The 26,628-nt window shown below is 34.0% G+C and overlaps 3 long non-coding RNA genes across 3 annotated transcripts; 2 read left to right on the forward strand and 1 right to left on the reverse strand.

Annotated features, from left to right (window-relative positions):
* The first annotated feature begins 9,205 nt into the window (after nucleotides 1-9,205).
* LOC148782821 (uncharacterized) lies at nucleotides 9,206-11,712 on the forward strand. The gene is made up of 3 exons (XR_016051010.1): nucleotides 9,206-10,135; nucleotides 10,246-10,311; nucleotides 11,232-11,712. It is a non-coding gene; the product is annotated as an uncharacterized LOC148782821 (long non-coding RNA).
* Nucleotides 11,713-17,786: 6,074 nt separating this feature from the next.
* On the forward strand, nucleotides 17,787-20,252 carry LOC148782822 (uncharacterized). The gene is made up of 2 exons (XR_016051011.1): nucleotides 17,787-17,847; nucleotides 20,063-20,252. It is a non-coding gene; the product is annotated as an uncharacterized LOC148782822 (long non-coding RNA).
* Nucleotides 20,253-21,373: 1,121 nt separating this feature from the next.
* LOC148782823 (uncharacterized) lies at nucleotides 21,374-24,724 on the reverse strand. The gene is made up of 2 exons (XR_016051012.1): nucleotides 24,297-24,724; nucleotides 21,374-23,717 (listed from the first exon to the last, which is right to left on the reverse strand). It is a non-coding gene; the product is annotated as an uncharacterized LOC148782823 (long non-coding RNA).
* Between the last annotated feature and the right edge of the window lie 1,904 nt (nucleotides 24,725-26,628).

Consider the following 26,628-nt stretch of genomic DNA (forward strand, 5'->3'; position numbering starts at 1 on the left):
TGATTAAATTGAAACTAAATCATAGTTATTGGTCTCTTCTTGTTTATTTATTTTGTGAAGCTAAGTTTGTTGCTTCTTCCTCTCTTTTTTTTTGGTATTAAATATGCTTCCTTTTTTTTGCTGTATCAAGAGGATAGTGTTTGGGTGATTTCTTATAATTTATTGTTGGGAATAAAAGGTATATGTTGAAAAAGCTTGAATGCTAAAATTCCTCATTCGGTTGGCTAAATTCAAGTTTAGTGGCTTTTGTCATCACCAAGGTGTAAATCAGACTGTTTATCATCACGTGAGAAGGTATTCCCTTGTCCAATGGGCCAATATATATCGTACTCGAAGGCTGCATCAACCGTCTATTCTTGCTGATAGATGGTTGATGATTCACTGTGGTGGTGTTCACAGACATATTCAACTTGGTACGGTTAATCTCCAGTTGTCCATTAGAGGGAAATGGGGAATGAATTGTGGATTTGGCAAATCATGTTGCATGATACTGTACTCCATAGGCTGCAGTATGTCTTCTCAGGGTTCATGGCTGGCCTTCTGTCAACTGGGGTATGGATGACCATTTTTGTTTATACATAATTAACAGTTTTTAAGGTTAGAGATCAGTACCTCTTCGAGCGAGTCCAAAAGAGATGGTAGCAAACTGGGAGGTGAAGTTGGGTGTTGACTATCGAGTAAGCAGGTATTCATTGATTAGAAAAAAATGGAAAAACTTTATCTAAAGCCTAGCACAGCTGCACCTTAAAACCTTGAAGGAAAAATGTAGTTCTGGTGCTGGATTATTGGGACCTCGATAATTATGGATCTAAAAAAACAGGCTTTTAAGTGGTAAAATAATATATATTGTAACACATTATTCTAGCTACCTATTTTTGAATTTTTACAAATTTGTTAGATCTACAACATATTTGGGGTATAAAATCAAATTTCATAATCAAAAGTTCAAGTAGATTTTAGGTCATCATAGAGATTTCTGCTGCCAAAACTTGCATTGTCTGATGGATTTGGAGGTGCGGCTTTACTGTTTGACATAAAGCCTAGGCCTTATGCTAACAGTACCCAAGAAGATATTTGCATATATTTTGATGGACATTTTATTCCTCGCTTTGTTGTGATATATTGAAAAGGATATGCATGTATTGTGTTATTGTGCTGTATATATGGGATTTGAAACCTTTTCCTCACAAATCGGGATACAGCTTTTCTCGCAATGAGGTTGAGGAATCGGTGTTTAGGGGACGGATGCAAGCTCAGATTTTCAGAAAACAAGTATAGTGGAGCACATTTTAAATTTGGTTCTTCTAAACAATGTGCTCCTAGCTGAGAGCACATTATAATTCCTTTTTCTAAACAATTGGCACCTGACCCATCCTTTCTATAAAAGAGCAATTATAGTTTGCTCCCATGGGAGGGAGGAATATTATGCACTACCTGCCCTGAATAAAAGACCTATTTAGGCTAAGTACACAATATACTTCCAAGGAGCGCATTATTCTTATTGTTTCCTAAATATATTAGACATTGATCCATCCTGTTTTATTTTGTTTAGAAAGTGTTAATTATGTACGTTGGATGTCTAGACCGGCCCAATAACAAAAATCATCAGTTAAATATCTAATGTCTAACTAGTCTCTAACTCAAAAAAGAAAGAAAGAAAGATTTAGGTTTGGATGTTGAATCTAAGAAGTGGAGGTAATATGGAAATAGAAGAAAAATACAAAAAAAATGGGACTTGAACATAAAATAAAAAATGTGTTTTAAATATTGAAAGATGTGAGTTTTTTTCCATATTTTCCTTTTTAAGCATTTTTCCCCTCATAATAGTTTCTAGTTTATTATCAATTAATCTACAAATACATGGCTTAATATGTTAGTATTGGCCACGAATACATGTAAAAGATAACAGCCTCAAAATTGACCTATCAGATATGACATGTCCACATTACTTTAGTTAAGAGCTAGGATTTCGAGTAATATTCATTTTTTTTGTTGTAAGATTGCAGTAGGAAAACTTAAAACGAAGTATCAATTTTTTTTTTTTTTTTTTTAAACTGTTATTGTATTGAGGGTAGTACTTGTTTCAAAAAATAGGATGCCCACAAGTTGGGAGCTCTAAACAAAAACCACCCATACAGTAGCAATATCAAAAAAATTCTATACAAGCTTGTGATTATAAAACACCGAGTTCCACGTACCGAGTTCCATATTGGACACAACGACGGTGCTAAAGAGTTACCTGGGAAGCGCCCTCCTTAGCTAGAGCATCGGCCACTTGGTTGGCCTTGAACCTGCATCTATAAAACATGAGTATGGTTGCAAATATAAAAAATTTCATAAAAAGCTTATAATAGTCCAGAGGCCCAAGAGATGACCTTTCTAAAATCACCATCACCTACCAGAACCTATGAAACATAGACACGTGTGTTATGGGGTTGGATCATGTGTTAACATTTAGTGGACACCGAAAAGCATGTTGACACTCTTAGACACACATACGACATCTCTATTAAGTGTCCCATGTTCTTTTTTAGGCACGTTTCTTTTTTTTAAAGTGGCATTTTTTCTATTAGAAACTTCATTCCTTCATTGAAGAGTGTTTTATTTTAAAAGTAACAAGTATGTTAGAATAAAATAAGTTGTTTAGAATAAACATAAATTTTTTATATGTTAAATTAGGATTTTCATAAGCCATTGTTGTTATTAAAAAAAAAATACAATTTATTTCAACTACTATGATACTTTCTAGGGTTTTTGCCTCCCCAACTAGTTTCTTCCTTTGCAAACCGTGGTCTATTGGTTTCTCCCTCTCCAAGTCTGTGCACCAGTAATTCTCCCTCTCCAAGTTGTGGACTACTAGATATTCATCTCTTGTCCTCAACTATTTTCTTTTTCATTCTTGTTGTGCCTTGTACCATGTAAGATCTTTATTATTCTATCTTTTTTACCATTAAGAACATGAATTGTATTGTACATTGCCTTGTCTTAAGAATTGACTTTTACTAGTTTTGGAAGCATGTATTTTTTATGAATGCATTAGAATTCTTTTCAATAGCAGCACAATAAGGGTACTACATTTTGAATTAATAATTAGCTAATACTTTGTAGCTTTTTATCATATTGTTACAATGCAATGTTGGATTGGTCTATAAGAAATTTTAATGAATAAAATTCAGATTCACAAAATAACCTTTTTTGGACTATTACTTTAGTTATTTTTATTCTTTTGGATGTTTTACTATTGTTGTATGACATTAATTGTTGTACTTGTAAATGCATATGTGAACTACACATGAATTTTAAGACATGAATATATAGACACACACACAGACACACACACACAGACACACACACACACACATATAGAAAAAGGTTTATATAAGGTTGCAACCTTAAAATGTAGAAATAAAGATGCACCTTAAAAATCCATCAAAAAAAGTTATTTTAAGTTGAAAAACTCTCTAATTGATCATCTCAATATCGAGATGTATGAATATGAAAAAAATAGAAGATATTTTAAGTCCCAAAAATAGTGCATCTTGCAACACATTATTTAGGCCGTTCATTTCCAAGCTTTTCATATGTTTATAGATCTACTTGATTTTAACTGTTTTTGGAGTTTAAAATTTTATAATTAGATATGAAAATAGATTTTGAGATAATCCTAAAATTTTTTTAAACCAAAATTGTATGTTATGATAAAATTTGGAGGTGCACCTTAATTGGCTTGTTTGAGTTTGCAAACTTATAGAAAACCACACCCATATATATATATATATATATATATATATATATATATATTAAGCATAAAATTCAAACACTATCGGACATCCGTGATGATTAGATCGGCCTAGATTCAATCTGGGCCGTTGAGCTAATATGTTCATATGAGCTAGTGGGCTAACCCTAACTTTTTCCTATATATATATATGAAAAAAATTATGCAACGTTTATAGGCGAAAATGAACAGTGATTTTGCCTACTCCCATCACCGTTCAAAGTTCATCGCGCGGTCACAATTGTCCGATAGTATTTTATTTTTTATTTTTTATTTACAAATCGAAATGACTTGAAATTTGGAGAGTGTATTCATAAAAAATAGCGGAATTTTCTAAAATTATAAAAAAATATTTTATATGAAAAAAATTGATCAAAATACTCTCGAAAAGTTGCAAGGGTATTTTGGTCATTTTAGTTTTACGGATAATTTTTTTTATATTTTTGTTAGATGCGCCTCAGTAAGATGTACATACTATCCAAGTTTCAAATCATTCTGATTTGTAGAAAAAAAAAAAAATATTATCGGACAATTGTGAAATTTGGACGGTGATGAAGGTAGGTGAAATCGCTATTCATTTTCGCCTATAGGCATTAAAAAGACTTATATATATATATATTATTTATTTATTTATATTATATATTAAATATTAAATATTATCTAATATAATATATATATTATTTTATATATAAATAAAATATTATATATGCATATTATATGTAAATAGTAAATAGTGAATAGTGAATAATCAGTCCTTATATGAAAACAAATGTTTTCGTACGTCAAGAGGTGAGGTTTTATTTTACCATGAATTAGACCATTTCATAGTAAAATATTTTATTATGAGATTTACTTGCATATGCAATATGCACCAAACAAATATATAAAAGCCAATTCACACGGGTAAATATTTTTTAGAAAAGATTTTCAAGGAAAAAAAATAAGATGGTAACCTTGAATTTAGCGTTACATTGAACAAAATATGTGGATAACTTTGATTTGACCTTCCAGCCACAACTAAAGTTCAGGTAAGGGATTCCACAACTCTCTTTCAATGTTTATTCTCGCAATACAATTTGGGGGTACTATTTTTGGCAGTTCAATAAATAATAGTACTGAAAGAGATACCATTCAACCCGGTTTCTATGCAGCCCAGCCCGTATAAATGGCCCTATTAATAAATCTATTTTTGAGATGGATTTTTGGATTTAATTTTTAAAGACAGGTAATCTTTAACATGGAGATCATGATTAAGAAAAATAAGTAAAGTTTAAAAACTAGAAATAATAATTCTAATCAGAAAAAAATTGGACCGTTAGTTTCTATTGTTTTTAGATGTAACACCTACTTGCATCCATCTTTAAGATGGATGCTTTACACTTTTTGGACCGCATATGTAGTAATGTGGTCCAGCTCGCATGAAACAATTTTCCAAAATATTTACACAACAGTAATATTTACATAACATAAAGATACAATGAAGAAACATATTTCAAACGTAACAGTAATAAAGTGGGGAGGCAGCTAGAGAGAGAGAGAGAGAGAGAGAGAAGTGACTTTACTTTTGTTTTGTTTGATCTCATTGTGATTTGTGGTCCATGCCCTATCGAAGTACAATTTGGGTTTTGTAAGTAATAAATCTGATTCAAAATGGGACCTGAGAAAAGGAGATGATAGCCTATCTCCAACATTTAGTCACACATTTGCAATGATGAAAGCGAGTTTTAGGCTGTATATTGGGATGGTGTGTTTGAAAAGCATTACCTTAAAAAGTTTCGGTATAAATCAACTTTTAACAGATCTGGTAAAAAGTAGGTGGGTGGTATTGGTAGCAGGCTGGGTTTCCAATGAGTTCAGAGAAAACCAGGTGAAAAAAAATGGATAAAAAATATTTGGTGATTTCTTTTTTTGTGGTTTCTTCAGCCATGAACGATCAAAAGCTAGTTCATCGCCTGATGCCAATATGCTTATATATATATATATATATATATATATATATATATATATATATATATATATATATATATATATATATATATATATATAGGGTTTCACGAGAGTTAACCCTTCAAAATACAAAAGTTCAAGTTAGAAAGGGTTGTGATGGGTGTATTTATTAAAACAATAATTATTTTTTTATTAAAAAATTATTTAAATAGGTAACTTTACCATTAAGCATGAGCAAATTTAAAAATTTCACAAAAATACAACAGCATTTTGGAAGTTAGTGTCGTAGAACTTTGTTTGTAGAGTGCCATTTTAGTTAAAATTTCAACTTTACCCCTTTTGTAACAATATTTATAAAACTGCCCCACAAAAATAACTTTTTTTAAAAAAATAGACTACAAAATTAATAAGTGCATCATTTACAACTCTCTTTAACTTGAACCTTTGTAATTTGAAGGGTTGTGAAATTTAGATTATCTCTTATATATAGGAAAACTCTTCCCAACTTCTCAATGCCTATAGGCTAAAATAAATAGTGATTTCGCCTACCCTCATCACTATTCAAACTTCATCGTGCGGTCACAGTTGTCTAGTAGTGTTTCAATTTTTATTTTTTTTGTACAGATCCAAATTACTTGAAATTTGGAGTGTGTGTACATCTTAGTGAGGTGCACCTAATAAAAATATAAAAAAAATAATTTATAAATATAAATTGACCAAAGATGTGCCTTTTTATGGGGGTCTTTTAGTCAATTTATATTTTGTGAATTATTTTTTTCATATTTTTATTAGGTGCGTCTCACAAAGATGTACATATGATCCAAATTTCAAATCATTCCGATTAGTAAAAAAAAAAAAGAATATTGAAATACTACCGGACAACAATTACTATGCGATGAAGTTTGGATTGTGATGAGGGTAGGCGAAATCACTGTTCATTTTCGCCTATAGGTATTTTATAGTATCTTCTATATATATGGAGAACTCTTAAAAATATCTATAGGAGAAATTAGATAGTGTTTCGCCCTGCCACGGATATACTATGTCCGTGGTGGTTTTACCTTAAAAACCACAACGGATCTATAACAGCTGTGGCGGTTTCTCGTGTCTTTTTGTATAAAAAATATTGCCATAGACATGCTATGCCCGTTGCAGTGCCGCAACAGACATAGTAGGTCCATTGTGGTCGTTTAATCCACGCCGTCCAAAAACAATCGTACGACATCGAGCCTATGGGTGAACACAATTCATTTTCGCCCATAGGCGTTGTGTAGTTGCTTCTTTTATATATGTGTTACACTGATAGTAGCCCACTAGTTCATATGAACATATGTATTCATAGGAGCGCAACGGCTCAGATTGAATCTAGGCTGATCTGACGGTCACAACCTCATTTTGTATTTGAATTTTAATTTTTTTCTATGAATCTAAATAATTTGAAATTTTAAGTGTGTATTATTAAAAAATAGGAGAATCTGATAAACATATCAAAAGATAATTTGCATGAAATAAATTGACCAAAATACCCCTGAAACGGTTCAAAGATATTTTCGTCAGTTTATTTATTGTGAATTATTTTTCAAATATTTTTATTAGGTGCGCCTTCATGAGAAGAATGAACTCTTAAAATTTCAAGTTATTAAGATTTGTAGAAAAAACTTAAAATTCAAACACGAAATGAAGTCGTTACCGTTAGATTGGCTCATATTCAATCTGGTTCGTTGGGCTCATATGTTCATTTCCTTTTGTATATATATATGAGTAATGATCCTATGAGACCCTCCCACACCTATGTGTGTAGGACCCCAAATGATCACTATTAAATTTGGCACGGATCCTTAGAAAAGTTATCATAGAGATTTAATTTTTCTATAGATCTATGCCATGTTTTAATGGTGATCCTTTGGGGTTCTACCCACATGGGTGTAGGACCCCAAATGATCACTATTACATTTGGCTTGAATCTCTAAAAAAGTCAAGTCTGATACCCATGTGTGATAACTTTTCTAGAGATCTGTACCATATTTTAATGGTGATCTTTTGGGGTCCTATATATATATATATATATATATATATATATATATATATATATAAGAAATGACTTTGTGAGACCCTCCCACACCCATGTGTGTAGGACCCCAAAAGATCACAATTAAATTTGGTATAGATCTCTAAAAAAAGTGAAGTCCCACACCCATGTAATAACGTTTTTAGAAATCTGCGTCAAATTTAATGATGATCCTTTGAAGTCCTGCACACATTGATGTGGGAGGGTCTCATAGGATCATTACTTGATATATATATATATATATATATATATATATATATATATATATATATAGGTTAAGTCTTTCATGATCTAAATCTATCAAAATCATATGCTTTTGATTTCAATATATTGTCATTACGAACCTAAAATCCATAAAAATCAAAACAAATAAAAATTTTCACCCAGGCTAGGGGTACTATATTTTTGTTGGGACTTAAATGCACCTACTACCTAAATGCAGGATAGGGGCAATCATGCACCCTAAAGATGGTTTTGATTTTTCGCCCAACAGTTGCCAAAACCAGTGATTGGCGCAAATTTTCCTTTATAAGTTTACTAATGAATTTAAAAGGAAAATGTTTCCAATAATGGACCCACATCATTCTTTTTGCTTTTCGGCATGCATCACCTCTCCAATGCATGGAAAATTGACCTAACCCTATTTCTTTTTCTTCTCCTCCACCCCTACACCCGAAGTGAAGAAGACGTGGCTTATCCAATTATAGCAAGAGGAACAATATTTTTTCCTTTCATTATATTTACCATTTTACCCAATGGTCGCAAGGGCCCGGCCTCCTAGCCCGGCCCTTTTCCCTATAGGGCCAGCTTAGGTCAGCCCTGGCCACTAAGGCAGGCAAAAAAAGAAAGAAAGAGGGTAGGGCCGAACTGGGATGGCAGTGGCCCTAGCCCAACCCTCCGGCCAATTTGTTGCCTAGGCCCCACTTTTTTACGACCAGGCTGGGCCAGTCACCAACCCCATTGCTAGCCCAAGGTGCGCATGTCCCCAAAAGTGTAAGAATAGGGAGGCTAATTACCCTTTAAATAAAGCAATTTTTTGGTGCTTATGGAAAATATATGATGGTTGTTGAAAAACAATGTATGGTAATAAGCATTTGACAGTTAAAATAGTTTTTTGGATAAACAGTATTAGGAAACATGACATATGCCCCCAACCTTGAAGGGACTTGTGAGTCATATTGATGAAACTTTCTTAATTATAGAGTTGTACAAATATTGTAAGGGTATTATCGTAATTGTCCCTAACCGGTACGTTGCCCTTTAAAGACCCTGGTCCAGCACACCCTGGGGAACCGTTTTCCACTGCATCCTACTAAAACTAAAAAAAATTAAAACCCACCACCTCTCTCTGTCTCCACATGCATTAAGCCAATATAAATAGAGATCCCTAAGGGCTTTGAGATTAAGGCCCATTTTCAGGTCAGTAACCTGAAAATATATTTTACAGTTCTCTATTTGTTAGTGCCAACAGGAGGAATTCCTGCATGCACCCATTTTATGTATCTATGCCTTTTTCTTTGGTTTCCTGATCAATGGTTTCAGTGAGAATAGCAATAACCTAGAGGAAGATAGGAAAAACATATCTAACTCTTGATTCCTAAGTTCATCTCTTATAAATTGTCATTGTTTTTATTCCTGGTTCAAAGTTCTCAATGCTTATTCATCTTTATTTTTCTATTCATTTGCAGGTTGATTAGGGACTGTTAATGAGCAGATTTTCAAGTTTTTGTGATTTGAATATTTTGCTCAAGATCGCGCAGTTCGGTCATATACATTGCATCAAGGTCCTTGTCTATCTTTACGCAAGACATTACCATTGGTTTGATGATGAAGAGAAGGAAATTAAGGGAACAGGGAGAATGGTTTTCTGATGAAGAAGAAGAAAAATGATAGACTTGTACCTCGATGCGCTGTTCATGGTTAAACGCGTGATCTTGTGCAGAATACGCTTCTTCATTACCTCAATCCAAAATTCATTTTTCTTTGTTTTTCTCTCTCTCTATCTTTTATTTATCTCTGTTTCAGTTTTTAAAAGGTTGATAAAAAACCACAGGCGTTTGCGGGGATGTGAAGCGCAGGTGCCTCTTCTTTCTCAGTTCTTATGCTTGGATGACACATAAAGTGTTTTCCTTTTCTATCTAAAAAAAGGGAAATTTAAATAATTACCGTTGCTAAAACTAAGTTTTAGTCTTGTGGATGATTTACTGTATTATGTTATTTTTATCTGGTGCTCTCATAAGGAATGTTGAGTTCATGTTTTTCCTTCGGGTAGATCTGTCGGGATTGCAGGCCCTTACCCATTTTAGTTTGGCAAGGCTCAATTTTCTCTATTTGGAGCTTAGGTAGCACTACCACCATTATGCCAGCACCATTCTTACATTAAGTTCATGTTAGCGATACTTAGGCTGTTTGGCGGTTGCGCTGACATGTCTGCACAATCTGGATGTTGCAGATTGCATTGGAAACAATCGATTGGTAGTCCCCGTCCCCTCGGCGCTCTATTTCTCTCTCTAAAATGGTGTCTCTCCCTCTTTCTCTCTCATCATTTTCCTCTCTCTAAGGAGACATCTTTCTATCTTGCTCCCTCTTGTTTCTCTCTTTATTTTCTCCCATCTCCAAAAAGACATATATGCAGCTATAGAGAGAGAAAGAGGTTCTGAGTTTACTGGTGCAGCAGCCATTTTTATGGAGTATGAATATCCAAGGGATTCACTCTAACAAGTGTGGCCCCTGAAGTACCAAAACCCTACTCTTATTAATCAAACAAAAATCTTATTAATCAAACAAGAATCTTGTTTTGTAAGCTTTTGTAACTAATGTCAGGCTTTTAGCTTTTCATTTGTAACCATCGTCACTTTTATTTTACTTTTTTATACGAACAATGCTACGGATGAATCATTTTCATCAAATTATATTAGAATGTATGTGTGTATTTGGGAAATCATGGCTTAATAACAATAATATTGCAAAATGACAACACCTTGTAGTGTTTTTTTTTAATTTATTATTTATTAATTTTTATTTTTTAGAGATCATAATTGCTCTTAGCGACTAGATCTTTTTTTTGAGCTTTAATTGTAATCAATAACTCACAATTACCTGATTTGAAATATGACAGACCTAGATGGCCTCTTCGTATACCTTTTCAAAACATTATGTGGTCTTCATAAATAAGTACAAGCAAATTTGGCAATTATTGCAGCCAAGACGGCATTAGGCAAAGAGCCTTTTACCTCTATAGGCTCAAAGGTTCAAGTCTAAACCTAATTTAAGGTGGCTAATTCGATTGTATACCACTAAAGATGTCTCAAATTCTTAAAGGCCAGCATTTGTACAATACCTATAATTCCCTTCTCTACTTATGGTTTCCATTGTAAATTCAAGAGCTTGATTTATCTGCATCCTGCTTTATTTATTTGTTTTTTTTCTAAAAAATAGGAGCTTGAGTTCTTCCTCTCCACTGCTAAGAGATTACCAGGCTGAATAATCATGGAGTCACCTGCAATCCGGTCATGGTTTCGCAAGTCTTTTTAGCCATTTTCAGAGCTATCCGGTCATGGTTTCGCAAGTCTTTTTAGCCATTTTCAGAGCTGGTTTGGTCTTTTAGAAATCACCATGGATGCTTGTGACTCCTATTAAGTGAAGTTGAGATGGGTATTACACAACAATTGAGAATTCGACCTTGGGTATCATTGAGCATCTCATCTTTTATCTGTGATACACATACATAGAGACATAAAAATTCATATGTATACAAGAAAATAAGTGGATTTAGCAAGACCGAAGGCCCTCTGTATGCGAAGAAAGTACCTTGTATATTTCCTTTCAAACTGCTACTAATTGTAATCAAGTAAACATGGGTGTTTTGTCGATCGTTATCAAATATTGAGGATATATATTGACTTTATTGAGTTTCTTATTTTGTGGGATTCCAATTGTAATGGGATGAGTTGCAACTATATAAATATCTGGTAAACCAGAGTAATCCTCATGAATGAGATACTTGATTACCTTCCGTAGACGTAGGCACCATTGCCGAACCACGCAGATGCCTTGTTGATCTTTATCTTCTTCTCTTATCATATTGTTCTTATTACAAATTCTACATGGTATCAAAGCAGAAGTCTTGACACCAGTGTTAAAAGGGTCTAGAGTCGATTTATACTGGTTTTTGTGTGGTGAGCGTGGATCTTTCTAGCTATCTATAATCGTTATTTTCCGTGCCTATTAATTCCGTGAGTTTGCTTTGGCCGTGAGGTTTACTTGTTCGTGAGTTTTTCTATGGCCGTGACTTTTGCAAACTTGGCTGTGCTTTTACATGCTTTGTAAACTGGTGCCAAAGGCTCTGCAACGATTTTATCTTGGAATTGTCTTGCAAAACATTGAAAGCAGGAATTTTTATTGTTGGCCGTTGATAGAGAGAGCTCTCATCTTTGGTTCCAAAAATTTTCAACCCATGATTTAAGCCGCCAATTTTGCAAGGGTTTTTGGTGCAATAACCCCTTTGGTGCTTCATCCTTTATCAACGCTTGGCATCTTTGAGGTTAACGTTCACCTTCTTGCAAAGGTTTTTGATTTGCAAGTGTGTTTTCGCAAACTCTTTTGCTTTGCAAATATTTGTCTCAAGGTTTGCTATTTGGATGGTACTTTTTCTCTCGGAATATTTACGGATCCAATATTTATAAGATTTGGTTTGAAGGAAAGCAACCCGTTATTTCGATTGTGAGTATTTTGTTCACAAGTTGTTGGATGCATATTGACGATTTTTAGAAAGAGAAACAATATTTCTCATTTGTGTCATCGGTTGTTTACTATTGAGGCATCTTTTATTATTTAATTGCCCCTGCTATCGATTAGGTCAGTCTTATGATTCTTGTTATCCTTTTATAATGGTAGATTCAGAAAATAACTCCAGCATAAAACTTACTATTATTCGTTTGAATGAACTTAATTATCTTGGTCAAAAGCTGTTTTTTGTTCTCTTTTAGGAAAATCTGGATATATAACTCGGAAGAAAATAATGAATCTTGGTTTTGAAACCTTTAAAAAAATTCTTGAAAAATCTCCCCTAGTTGCTAATAATGAGAAATATGAAACAAAAGAGCTTCAAAACAATGGAGGAGGTAGAGATTCCAACAGATCTACCGCTCAATCCCATTACTGCAACTGTGATCATTATCAACAAGCAAGTAACAACAATGGCTCTTCCTCCATACAAGATCCTTCTTCTCTATTCCCGGACACAAGCAACCCTTCTGCTTCTATGCCTTCCTGTGATATTTTTTTTTTAGATAATATACTCAGGGGTTACATATCATATGACTGGCAATTTACAGTATCTATCTATGGTGTTGGCAAGAATAATTTCTTCTTCAAATCCCAAAACTCTGAAGTTCTTTTTATGCCATCATTTTCCTCAAACTTGATGTCGGTTAGTAAAATTATTCAGAGCATGATTTGCAGTGTTATTTTTTCTCTCAACTCTGTGACTTTTCGAGACCGGGTCACGGGGAAGAATATTGGTGAAGGAAGACTGTCTCATGAGCTATATTTATTCAATAAAGAGAATAAGGTTTTACTTGCCAGTCAAGATAATTATGATATTAACAAACTGTGGCATTGGAGATTTGGACACCCATCAGATAAAGTTCTAAATTTTTTAATGCCATCTCTATCTTTATACTCTCATTCTTGTGAAGTTTGTAAATTCTCAAAACAGACAAGAATTCCTTTTTAGTCTTCTATGCATGTTTCAAAAGAACCATTTTATTCGATACATTCTGATGTGTAGGGACCAGCTCCAGTTGATTCTTATTCCGTCTTTAAATATTTTGTTACTTTTATTGATGATTGGTCTCGTGCTACTTGGGTATATTTATTGAAATAAAAAATAGAAGTTTTTCATGTGTTTAAAGAATTTTTCCAATTGATTTCTTCTCAATACAATGGTAATATTAGAATTCTACGGACTGATAATGGCAAAAAGTATGTGAATAAAGTTTTTTCTGAGTATTTATTGAATCTTGATATTATACACCAAACATTGTGTGTTGGAATATCTCAGCAGAATGAAGTTGCTGAAAGGAAAAATAGGTACGATCTTTGATATTTCAGATGTATGTTCCCAAAAATTTATTGGTTTGAAGTTGTTTTAACTGCTTATTATCCATTTAACAGACTTCTAAATAAAATTATTAAGGATAAGTCTCCCATTGAAATTGTGAAAAATAAAAAATTGATTTGATCTATTTGTGAATATTTGGATCCGTATCTTATGTTCATGTGGCTGGGCACAACCGAGATAAACTTAATAAACGTTCTAGTAGATGTATCTTTTTTGGATACTCTTCTAACTCAAAAGGGATGCAAATCTTATGATCCCAGTATTAGAAAAATGCATATATCCAGAGATATTCAATTTGTTGAAATAGAGTCTTATTTTCATGACCAATTGGAGAATCGTTTGGAAAATATGACCCAGTGGGAGTGTTCAAGTGGTCATTTGCCATTGTCTAATATTAGTACAAGTGATGTGTTCGACACACTCGAAATAAGTCATGATGATCAAGGTAAAGTTGAAGAAAGTCATAATGATCAAGCTAGAATTGAAGATACCTCTGAAACTCACCAAGCTGGTTTGGAAGAAGGAGACTCTACCATGGCCCCACCCAATCCCCCTTGCATGGGTCTTCTCGTATATCTCAACCTTCTTCTAGACTTCAAGATTTTTATACTTACCATGCAGTTTCTCATTCTGTTTAAAATCATATTTCTTATGAAAATATTTCTCTTTGCTATTTTGTTTTTTTTAGTTCTATTTCTAATAATTCAGAGCCAAACGATTTTCAAAATGCTATTTCTCAACCTGTGTGGAGGAAGACTATGAAAGAGGAAAAGAACCATACTTGGGATGTTGTCAAGCTACCTAATAAAAAGAAAACAGTTGGATGTATATGAGTTTATAAAATCAAATATAATAGTGATGAGTCTGTTGAGAGACATAAGATGAGGTTGGTGGCCAAAGGATTAACCCAAACTTATGGAGTTGACTATAGATAGACTTTTGCAGCAGTTGCAAAGATTAATACTGTTTGTGTTCTTTTGTCTATTGCAGTTAATTGTGGGTGGTCTCTACATCAGATGGATGTTAAAAATGCCTTATTATATGGGAATCTTGAAGAAGAAGTCTATATGAGTCTTCCTCCAAGTTATTCTAAAGAAAAGGAAATAGGTCTTGTATGCAAATTAAAGTAGGCTTTGTATGGACTTAAACAATTACCTCGTGCATGATATGCCAAACTCAGTTCCGGTTTGATGAGTTTTGGGTTTCTTAAAAGTTCAGTTGATTCTTCGACATTCACAAAAAGAGAAACTTTAGGTACAATAATTGTACTAATTTATATTGACAATATTAGATAATGATAAATAAAACATCATGAAGCTTAAAAATAATATGCACAAGAAGTTTGAAATCAAAGATCATGGTCAACTAAAGTATTTTCTTAGCATTAAAGTAGCACATTAAAAAAATGGAATCTTCATTTTTCAAGAGAAATATGCATTAGATATGTTGAAATAAATTGAGTAACTAGGAGTCAAACCTGTTGACACTCTTGTTGATATTAATTGCAAGCTTAATTCAACAAATGGAAAACCTCTTGAAGATGTGGGCCGTTTTCAAAGACTTGTGGGCATATTGATTTATTTGACAGTGACACGACCAGATATAATGTATGCGGTTAGTCTTGTGAGCCAATTTATGCATGCTCCTAAATCATGTCATATGGATGCTATCGATAGGATTCTCAGATATCTTAAGTCGTCATCTGGCAGAGGTGTTTGGTTGAAACTGAATGGTCATACTAAGATTATTGGTCAGTCTGATACTGATTGGGCATGTCGTCCAATTGATAGGAGGTCCACTACTGGCTATTATACATTAGTCAGAGGAAACTTAGTTATTGGAAAAGCAAGAAACAAAATATAGTTGCTCGATTCAGTGCAGAGGTCGAATATAGAGCTATGACTTCAACTACAAGTGAATTGATGTGGCTAAAATACCTACTTTGAGATATGAGGTTCCTAACCGTCAATCCAATAGAGATGTTTTATGATTCAAACAGCTACTCATATAGCCTCAAATCTAGTTTTTCATGAAAGAACCAATCACATAGAAGTTGATTGTCACTTTGTGAGATAAAACGTTTAGTAAAAAATTATAAGCACTCCTTATGTTCGAAGTGAAGACCAACTTGCAAACATATTTACCAAATCTATTGCAAAGAGAAAGTTCAATCAGATACTGTCCAAGTTGGGCTCCATTGATATCTATGTACCAACTTGAGGGGTCGAATATTGAGGATATATATTGATTAACAGTTATCAAATATTGAGGATATATATTGACTTTATTGAGTTTCCTATTTTGTGGGACTACAATTGTAATGAGATTTGATTCCTAAAAGGTAAGAGTTGTAACTATATAAATCTCTGGTAAACCAGAGTAATCCTCATGAATGAGATAGTGGTTTACATTCCGTCGACGTAGGCACCATTGCCGAACCACGTATATGCCTTATTGATCTTTCTCTTCTTATCTTGTCATATTTTTCTTATTATAAATTCTATATGTTTTGCCGCTCCATTGGTAAATGTAATTAACAAGGTAGCCGAGAAGCCTTGGAATCTTTGCCCAGAAATAATAAAAAAACTATGTTTAAGGCTAATCATCTAAATTGATTGGGTGTTTGTGCATTTATTGAGTGATATTTGCTTGTCAATGCACTGTACTCTAGAAATTGCCCTTAACCCATATGGAAAATAAAATAAAAAATTTAGATACTCTTATTGAGTGACTTTGTCTCTCTAACTATCAATCATGATAGTGACACACATTTCACCTCCTCATCCAAGATTGGCCCATTGAGCTCATATGTTGCAGGGGTTTCATTCTAACCCCTTTATTCTAAATGCAGTGATCATTGGCTCATAATATGGGTTGTTTCGATGCATTGAAGGGTGTCCTATGATCATAGCATCACTTTCGCGTATCCCTCTTCACTACGTTCTTTGCAACTTTAATCATGTTATTTTCAATGTTCATCTTTTGCCACTTAGGTTTGGAGAGGAATGGGTTGATGCTGAAAAGTGGACCATGTGAACGCGCTTATCTTTATTTATACCAGGTAGATCACTTATAAGTGTCTAAATTACAAATTTTAAATCAACAAATAAACAAAAATAAGGCAAGGACTCTTACTTGCATGCCACTTATATAAATTTCATTCAACTCATAAAAAAAAATTACATAGCACAAATTTGAGATCAAGAAAACATGAAAAGAAGTGAATACTAATTACCTTGCGATGGGTTATCCTCAAGGACTTCATACACCCCAAATTCGAGTCTTCTCCACCAATAGTGCACGAGATTGAGGTCCTTAACTTCGTCTCACAATGTGGGAAGGCTAGAAAAATCCCTAACTTTATGGAAACATATAATATGATAAGGGATAGGTCATCTTATTTTAATATTATAGAAAAATATGAAATTCTGAAACTTTTGACTGAATCTAGACCCTTGGATCGAATTGATCAATTTTCAATCATAACTCTACTTCAACCTGTAATTACCCCTTACAAAATCCTAGAAAAGCATATGGAAAATAGACTAAAAACACAAAAAAAATCCCTAGAAAATCATAAATTAGGAAATTCCTAAAAATTAGTAGATCAATCCTAATAAAACCCAAAAATCAGGATAAACCCTTATAAATATCCTATATAATTAGGAACAATCAGGAGGATTTCCTAAAAACCATATAAAATCTAAATATTCGGATTAGAAACTAGGAGCACCAAAATCCCGTTGAAAATTAGGGAAAACGATCTCCTAACCTTAGGAAAAGTAGGTAAACCTTACCTAACCCTAAATCTAGGTGAAAAAGCCTTAGATATACCAAATTACAGCAAGCAAAGGCACCCAAAGAGGAAATGGTGACACAATAAGAGTGGCCTGACCCAAGCCCGAAACTCTAGGTTTCGGGTCCCTAAAGGTAAGTAATTTTTCGTTCTCTTAATTTAGTTTAATTTTTGTTAATGTAGTATTATTTTTCTACAAATTTGTGATCTTAACAGATAAAATTTTTTTAGGAGTATTTTATGGTCGTATACATAGATTTTGAAGCTGGCAGACTCATAAAAGAACCAAATCTATATAGATCTCTGATGTTTAAAAGCCTATAATTTGAGCGATCCCACACTCTCTACTATTGCACAAATTTAACGTGTTCCGCTTGGAATTTGAGTTGATTTTTTTTAAGATTGGCACAAATCCAAGTGTAAACAGTTTGACACGCACCGTGCGGCCCTCAAGCTTCAAATATGTGTAGAAGGACTTTCAAAGCACTTCATGAAATTTTATAGTAGCATTTTCTAGAAAAATAGAAAATACAAGAGGTTGAAAAACTCAAGAAAAACCCTCAAAAGACACCAAAATTTTGATTTGGGGATCACTATTACGTGTGATACAGAGTGTGTCGTGCTGCACGACACACCCTGTGTTGCACAGATCTGCAACCTATGTCAAAAACTTTTGACAACCCATTTACTGGTTATTTCAACCCCTTATGATTTGTTAGTATTTTTTGTTTCACTGTTTTCCTTTCTCTAAATTAAAAAACACAAAAAAAAAAAGTATTAGGCCTTTCTTTGCTTTATCACTTCGTATTCAATTTTATTTGTCTTAATATTATCTGCATGTTTTAGCTTTTTTATTTTATCTCTAAAATGAAGCAGAGGAAAAAGTTAGTTCAGTAGACGTTAAAGGTCTAAAATTGTCACCCTTCTTGAAATCTTGGAAGAAAATATTCCTAGAACAAAACATCAAGGACGCATCGACAACACTGACAATTCTTCTACCACAAAACCTGGAAAGGAAAGATCTTTAACTGAAATATACTAGAGTTGCCAATTTGCTTTATTGAAGAGAAAAAATAATTTAGAATGGTAGTTAAGTCAAAAGAATGAATTGAAGCTACAGATCAACTGAATTGAAGCAATGAATAAGCAAAAAGTGGGGCTAAATTGGATTTATAAAAAGACGTGTAAACCAGATGGTTCAAATCATTGCAGTAGATTATTGCAAAACCAGATATTGGCTATGATGGAGTTTTTGCCCCTATTGCTTTTTTTTGACATATTATGAACTATCTTAGATTTAGTTGCTTAAAATAAATGGTTTTTGTCTTTTTCAATTGGATATAAAATTTGTTTTATATATATATATATATATATATATATATATATATATATATATATATATATATATATATATATATATATATATATATATATATATATAAAACTGGTATTTTGGAAGAAGAACTGTCAATCCAACAACCATAAGTTGTGAAATTGGATGGGAAGAGGACAAACCTAGCCAATGAAGTAGAAATAAAAACTTTATGATTTCTTTTGATGAATTTAACATAAGGGCAAGCTTTCTATGCTTTTCCTACAATGTAAAACTTATATATTTCCTCTTATCCAACCATCCATTCTGAATGGAGGGCTAAGATTGCCCCACTGACAATGTCACGTCTCTATACTATTTTATTTTTAACATTTTTTCTATAAACTATTTTGACACCAAATTTTGGACATCCAATCCTATATTAAACTCGCACTAGAAAAAAATATATTTTCAATAAAATAAAATGACCAAAATACCCCTATAAGATTTTAGGAGTATTTTGGTCATTATATTTTATAGAAAAATTATTATAAATATTTTTTATAGGTGCGCCCCAATGAAAATATGGCACGTACCAAATTTTATATTCATACAATTTGTATATAAAAAAAACTAAAAATAAAATACTTTGAGACGTCGGATCTAAGATCAAACGGTGAGTGGCTCTCTTGATCAAAATTAGGCAGATGGGTGGTAGGGGAAGCATAGATCTTCTATGCTGTAGGGGAAGTGTAGAAGCCTTTCCCTTAACATAATTCTATCGATACTATATTACAAAGTGAACACCTTTTTTTTTTCTTTTAATATTTTTAAAAATATTTTTAATATTTTTCTTTGAATGTTAACTGCAATTTCATTGAGAAATTAGAAATTACGTAGACAGCAACAGATAAAACAAAAGAAAGAAAAGGGAAAGAAAGGAGAGAAGAAAGAGAAAACTCGGCCTCGTCCATTCATGTGGCTTTATACAGCATATCGATCAACTTGTTGATATTTTTACATGGCCATTGTCACAGGAGAAGTTTACTCATTTTAGAGAGAAGCTTCGAGTACAAAATTTTGGCTGTTGGGGGAGTGCTAGAAGCAAATGATAATATTTGATAATTTTGGTGCTTTCTTACCATCTCTCAGTAAGAGTCATGTGTTTTATTTAGGTTTGTGCTGTGGCAATCTAATATGAAATCATATCCGTCACTTGAATCTTAAGAGTGTGTTGAGGTGCCCTCTATATTGTTCTTAAGTGTCCTCCATTGTTGTATGATAGAATAAATATGGATATCTATGTGGTGCTATCGCCTGAGAGGGAAGAATTACTTTTCTTTTTTTTTAAATTAAGAAATGACATTCAAGTCATATTGAGGTAAGACTTCCAAATCTATGACTAACATCATATTGATATGCCCTCTATGATGGCCTATAATTTGAGGAAAAAAAAGGGCACAAGGGCTTGCAACTGGGCATGCTAGTGCAAGCCCAACGCAAGCTTGTGCCTAGCATAGGTCACTATAGGGCAAAGCCTAAAGGCGACTTAGAAAGAAATAGGAAAAAAAACGAAAAATACTGGATTGGGCTTGACCGGCTTACGGTGGCCTTGGCCTGGCTTAGTGCTACATTTTGTGGTTTAAACACTAGTTTTTTTTAGAGTTTTAGGGACGGACACTCAAACGGAAGAACGCTTCAACTGCACTGTCTATCACTGTGAGTGATTGGACAGTTGAGGGCAAGGTTAGCTTGTGCCAGTTATAATTGCATGTTGTGTTATGGAGGTAGGGTAGGGCAAAAATAAAGGGAAAGTTGGATAGGCATAGGAAGACTCTTTTTTTTTCAGGTGACAAAGAATTTGAGCGCAAAGTTGATGATGCTTTGTGTTTGGTCCATTTTGGAATTGTTTCCATATGAAATGACGGGGTAACTCATACCTCATTGCACATATAAATCGTCTTTTTATGCGAATATATTTCCAAAAGTTAGAAATTTCCAGGCCAGATCTGACGAAAAGATTTCATGTTCTCACTGGTCCATGCCGTCCATTTGCTCTGTCGAGTAAAGCCCAAGCATGGATCGACCAACATGAAAGAAAAAGAAAATAATTTGCGCTCTCTATGTGCCTAAAAAATAATGACGTCCCAGGATTGAATCTAAACTGTCTTTGTTTTTAGAGGGAAAGAAATGGGTATTCAAGCCCTCGAAATCCGAATATGTTTTTTATCTTGGAAACAATTATCTAGAGACGTTTAAATGGATCAGGAACTTTCAAATTGAAAAAATCCTCCCATGTAGCTATGTTACCTGTGGGAGTTGTTGTACAATATACTCCGGCAGAAAGAACTTTCTTTTATCTTTTCTTTATTATTTTGTGATTGTGCGGTCCAGATATAACACACTCTCTCTCCATGCGTTTTATGTGGATGGGGAATTTCAATCGCAGGAAAATGACAAAAAGCCTCAAGAATACATTGTCTATGCAATGTACCCGAGGCAAACTTTTTCTGTCGTTTTCTTTCCAAAATATATTTCATGTCTTTCTAGAAAAACCCAATTTCTAGACTTTTCTAAACAACCCAATTTTTTAAACTTTCAACTGACCCTATGGAATTTATTTCTTTCACCGCATGGATCAAACCAAAGATAAAATAAAAGAACCCAAATTGAGTCTCAATTTCAAGGTCCCTGTACCCAAAGCTGTCAACCCACATCTTCTTCTCGGCATTGAGATCGAAACAATTAAGGCAATCGTTTAGGGTTTTCTTCAGGCGAATCTGCTCCAGCTTATCGAGCTTCTGGAACCATTTTCTATAGATATTTCAAAAAAGCAAGAAAACAACCCAATCTAGGGATTGATATGGAAAAGCATCTCCTTCGCGGTAGGTGCTCGCAGCCTGAGTTTTGGAACAAGATCCCAATCATCTGGGCATTGGTGGGCTGGATTATAATTCCTGTAAGATCAATGGTGCTTACGAAGGCATGCCCAACTGCTGAAACCCTATCCCCATTCTCGAATCCTTACCTAATGGCGAAGGAGAGAGTGAGGGAGACATGGTGGATGGAAGCGAGAGAAGCCGGGGAGGGCTTTTAGGCCGAGGGAAAGAGGGAGGCTAGAAGAGTTTTGGGATTTTCTGGCCAGGCCCGTTAAAAGCCCAGATCATCCTGAGAAAAGGTCGCCTTTCCCAGGGCCCAGACCGAAGTTCGTATTAGGCCGTGATTGGACCCAAAAATGGGCTCAACGTGTGGCCCTGCACGAAAGCCCAAGGTCCAGCCCGGACCATGGGCGGCCCTACCATCAATATATTTCCAATGAATCATCATGTTCCGAGCAGAGCCGAGCCGATCCGATCCGATGCGGCAAACTTTTACATTAGCTGCTCTACCTAACACAATCATCCTCTTGTTATCTGGGCTTGATTACTGATATAACCGGTTTGAGACCAACCATATTAGAGTTGGTATATATTTTTTTGTTGGCAGTTCAATGCTAGGAATTGAACTTAAGATATACCATTGTTTGGAGTTGCTATATTTCTAATGAATAAGAATGTCATACTCTTTTATATATTTATCCATGGTCAGGTGCATTACGTCTGAAGGATAATAGTCAAAGTTGTTTCATACTTAACTGTATTAAATTTATTCGAAGTACGAAATTAGAGACATAAAAATCAATTTACTCAACGGAGCAACAGAAATTTAATTTTCCATAATAAGGCCAATTCATAACGAGAGATAGAGAGAGTGAGATAGATTAAAAGGGGCTGCATTATTTGCAATTACATTAATTTCAGTATAATAAACTTACACAAATAACTAGCTAAAGCTCAATGTCAACAACTGAGACAATTCTATGAAAAGCATAGAGAAAGGGGGGTAAGAACATTCATCTCCAATATTTGCACTGATCATTCGTGTTTAAAACCAACTAGAAAAATTAGAGTGTAATCTCAAATTAAATCCTCCTTGTCGGAATTGTTGTCCTCAAAATCCGTAGTTTTAGAGGTACGGTGCACCTCCAAATTTTATCATGGTATATAATTTTGATGTAAAATATTCTTAGGATTATCTCAAAATCTATTTTTATATCTAATTATAAAATTTTACATTTAAAAAATGGTTAAAATCAAGTAGATCTATAAGCATATGAAAATATTGAAAATAGACGGTGTAGATAATATTTTGTAATACGCACTATTTCTGAAACTTTAAATCTTTTTTTTTTTCATGGTCATACATCTCGATGTCGAGATGATCAATCAAAGGGTTTTTCAACATTAAACCTAACTTTTCCGATGGATTTTTGAAGTGCATTCGTAGCTGTAGAGGTAAGGTTGCAACCTTATATAAACTTTTTCTATAATTAAATTCATTATCTCAGTCTTGCTGATTATGGATTTGCAGAAAAAAAAAAAGAAAAAAAAGAAGTGATTTCAAGTCAATCTCGACCATCCATTATGAAGAATTTAGAGATGTGCGACATTTTTTAAACTTCAATTTCACAATCAAAGCCAAGGTTTTGAAGTAGGGGTTTACTTTTATCGTAAAGATGCGGCTAACTGCACCCGTTTATATCTTCCAAAATATAATTAAGCTGATCTATGGCAAAGGAAAATATGATGGCCTCCCTTTTGACTCCATCCCATTAAGAATAGCTTAATTCGAGCTCTATTTTCTTGATGTTATCTGCAAATATAACATTATCATCATCAGAGTTTTATCTCGACTATTCGGATACAACTGCCAAAAAAAAAAAAAAAAAAAAAAAAAAAAAAAAAAAAAAAAAAAAAAAAAAAAAAGGAAAAAAAAAAACTTTGGCTGAATTTTGAAATTTGTGCAAATTAATACAAGTAATTGTTGCAATTAAGAGATTTAAGAGATCCAAAAGTATTTTGATCAAGAGGGTGCGGCCTATTCATAAGCAGTAAATCGAAGCATCAACACATCGGGAAATAAGCCATGGCCTTCCCTCTCCCCATTCATCAAGCTTCCTAAATCTTCAGACGATGTGCAGACACTACGAGAGGCTACCCATGAATAAGTTGCACTATCTTGAACAAAATTTATTTGGGTCTTCAAATCTCCAATTCTCCGCATTAATCAAAAGTGAACAAAATTTATTTGGGTCTTCAAATCTCCAATTCCCCGCATTAATCAAAAGTGAGAGAATAAGAGAAAGGGGTGACCATTCCAACAAAAACAAAAAATAAGAAAAAAGCGGAAAAAAAAAGAAAAAAGAGAATTGGGGTTTTGGCGGGTGTTCACATGTTGAAGAGCGAGAAGGGATGTTGGAATGTGCATGTGTAGAGAGAGAGCTTTAGTTGTGGAGAGAGACTGGCATGGACGCCTTAAATAGCCAAAGGCAAATACATATTACACAAACAAGGAGTTTTCCTTTATGTAATTGATGTGATGATATATGGGCATCAGACTGCAGAGGTAAGGCACCAAAAAAGGGAACTGGTGCACTGGTTCCTGGCTCTTCTTTAAACATGAAAAACTTTGAATCCTAATGGAAAAACAGGAAAGAGTTGGCGAAATTATTGAAGGTAGTCTGATGGTTAAAGTGGAGATGAGATTCTTTTTAGTGAAACATCGATCGGGACCTGGGGTTTTACCAGGTGGGTTTGAACGTCTGAACTTAAATCGGAGTGGTGGTTTTGGGGTTGCGTCAGAAGAGTGTTTACCTTTCATAGCAAATCTCCTCTGGATATTTCTCTTAAAAAGTGGTCTCTCTCTCTCATTATTGCAGTAAAAATCGATACCATTACTCATTGAGAGTAATGGAAGAAAGATGAATTCTCTCTCTCTCTCTCTCTCAATGGTGATCCTCTTTAGAGAAATGGGCAAAAAGAATTTAGGTTTCTCAGAGTGGCGTAATTGAAGAGTTTTTCCTTAACTGTAAACCCATTGTTCATAATACTTGCAAAATGTAAATGTGGTGATTGAGTATAAAAGGCGGCAAAAAATTTTCATCTCTCTCTCTCTGATATTTTTGAGGCATGTGCAATTTCTTAAGAGCTCGAGTGCATCTACGTGGGCAGTCTAGTGTAGGAGGACATCATAAACCCTAGAAATGGTGTTTGTTTCTTCGTATTGAAACCACTTACCCCCATTTGGAAACATGTTCCGTTTTCTGAAAATTAAATTTGGGTAGAGTATTAAAGGTAACATTTCCATTAATAACCGCATTCACTTTTTTTTGCTTTTGGCGTGCGTCGCCTTTCAAATTCATGGAAGATCAGGGATCACACTCTCTTCTTCTTGCCGTCAATTACCATAATGACCCCACCTTGTTTTTTTTTCTTTTGCTTTTGGACTACTAGTTCTCTTTTAATTTGGTGGATTATGAATAGTGTAGTTTTTTTTTTTTTTTTTCATGCCAACATTATTTCAAGATGACCTTCAGGCATAAGATATCCCATTACCAATGAACAATATTCAACTATTGACAATTAATCTTGGCCTTTCAATATTGGAACCAACGGTCAATTTTCAGTTGTGCCTTAACCGATAACATATACAATAACGCAAATACCACCTTTCACCAGGAGGTGACCGGGCTCATTGTTCAAAAGAAAAATTTTAAAGCTTTGTGGCGCACACGATGCTGGATCGCATATCTCATGACCATAGGTGATTTGTGACCTTATACCATAAGAATACAACTTCATAATGTAGAACTTCACTAGCCTTTCATAAAACATCTCCAACCACTTTACAATTTAAAATCTAAAATTTAGTCAATGATACACTTACAATAACCCAATTTAAAATCTGACAAACAAGATTGATTGTGACATCTTTGAACTAAATGTAAAATGGTATCTATGTATGCTTTTATAAAAAGGAAAATTATTTCAAGCGGGCTAGACCGCATGATTATATATATTTTTTGGGTAAGTCAGTGGGGGAGAAGGCCCCTGCCTGATTTTTTCATTAATAGGACAGAAGAATACATTATTTTATATCCCTATAATAGGGCAGTTACGCCAAATCATATATTAATAGAAGAGAAAGAAAGTCTGGCAGACGACAACGCCAAATTGTTGCACCTACATAAGTCGATGCTTTCTTAGCTAGATCATCAGCTATCATATTTGCCTTGCGAAAAACTTGAGCAATAGTCCACATACGTGGCAAGAGCCTTGAACGACAGTTGTCAACTATCGTTCATAATTTCTATGGGGCACTGCAACGATTATGAATAGCATCTACTAGCAAAAATGAATCACTTTCTATCTGTATCAGGAAGCAACCCATATGGATAACTAAGAGAATACCTTCCTCAAGAACCTGAACTTCTCCATAATTATTAGACGCTACTCCAAAGTGTTTAGCAAACGTTGCCACAAATCCATCATTGTTATTTCTTATGACCCCACCCCCTCCTGCGAAATGAGGATTATGCAAGGACACACCATCAATATTCAACTTATAACACTGAAATAACCATGCAACTGGGACTGAAGATTTTGACTTCTTCTAGTGCCAGTTGATTTTTAAGTTTTCAATAACCGTCTTTTCGGACAAATAGAATGCCCATTTTTTAACTTTTGCTGGAGCCTTGACATGTGTAAAGCATGACTACATATAC

This window comes from Amborella trichopoda, chromosome 3 (assembly GCF_054954075.1).
Source record: "Amborella trichopoda isolate Santa Cruz 75 chromosome 3, AtrichopodaSantaCruz75HAP2 v2.0, whole genome shotgun sequence".
In the NCBI taxonomy this organism is placed as follows: domain Eukaryota; kingdom Viridiplantae; phylum Streptophyta; class Magnoliopsida; order Amborellales; family Amborellaceae; genus Amborella; species Amborella trichopoda.